The sequence below is a fragment of the Scyliorhinus torazame genome, chromosome 24 (assembly GCF_047496885.1).
Source record: "Scyliorhinus torazame isolate Kashiwa2021f chromosome 24, sScyTor2.1, whole genome shotgun sequence".
In the NCBI taxonomy this organism is placed as follows: domain Eukaryota; kingdom Metazoa; phylum Chordata; class Chondrichthyes; order Carcharhiniformes; family Scyliorhinidae; genus Scyliorhinus; species Scyliorhinus torazame.
The window spans coordinates 46,668,191-46,669,071 of NC_092730.1; the positions used below are offsets into that span (position 1 = coordinate 46,668,191).

General features: G+C 46.5%; 1 non-coding gene across 1 annotated transcript; it reads left to right on the top strand.

Moving 5' to 3' along the window:
* Window positions 1-380: 380 nt before the first annotated feature.
* trnas-gcu (transfer RNA serine (anticodon GCU)) lies at window positions 381-462 on the top strand. Its single transcript has one exon. It is a non-coding gene; the product is annotated as a tRNA-Ser (tRNA).
* Window positions 463-881: the final 419 nt, after the last annotated feature.

Below are 881 nucleotides of genomic sequence, written 5' to 3' on the forward strand. Positions count from 1 at the left end.
CTTATTCTAAGGTTATGACCTCGCGTTTTAGAATGCCCCACTAGAGGAAGCATCAACTCCACGTCTACCTTATCCATACCTTTTGGCAGCTTATACCCCTCAATTAGATAATTGCGCATAGATTCTGAGTGAAAAACTGTTGGCCAGTCTTCCTCGGTTTGAAACTCACGGTGTCACACAAAAACATCCGATACAACTATTACTGCGATGGCGGTAAATCGATCACTGTTCAACTGCTGAGAAGGCAGCGATGCTCACCACTATACCACTATCGCTGCATTTTCAATATTGAACACCAGGATGAATAGAACGAGGCAGATATAATCCATCAGTTCATGGGTGGAAAATGAACTAAGACGTAGAGACAAGCGAGCTTGCGGGACGGGGTGGCCGAGTGGTTAAGGCGATGGACTGCTAATCCATTGTGCTCTGCACGCGTGGGTTCGAATCCCATCCTCGTCGATTTTTCATCCACCGTTTCTCGAAAGTGGGACTCATTTTTCAAAGATGGATCTGCAATCACTGATGTGACAGTCTATTCAAAGTTGTCATCCCGAATTGCATCGAGTTGGGTGAGAGGAGGGACGAATGGAGGCAAGCGTGTTTGTGGTTTAACCGCTCAATGCCACCAGTTCTTCTTCGGTTACCCACAGTACAGTCGAGGTTACCGGGTTCACTTCTCCCAGAATTCTCTTCAGCCACCTCTCCTGGATGAACCTTCTCCTGTTTGTACACTGGAGGGGTTCTTCGGCTACTTGTCTGTGAAAAGATCGCATATTAAATTTCCATGAAGTAAAGGAGTTGGACCACGTGGTTAAGGTGATGCACAATAATCCATTGCACGTGGATTCCAATCCCATCCTCGTCTGTAACGTGGTCAA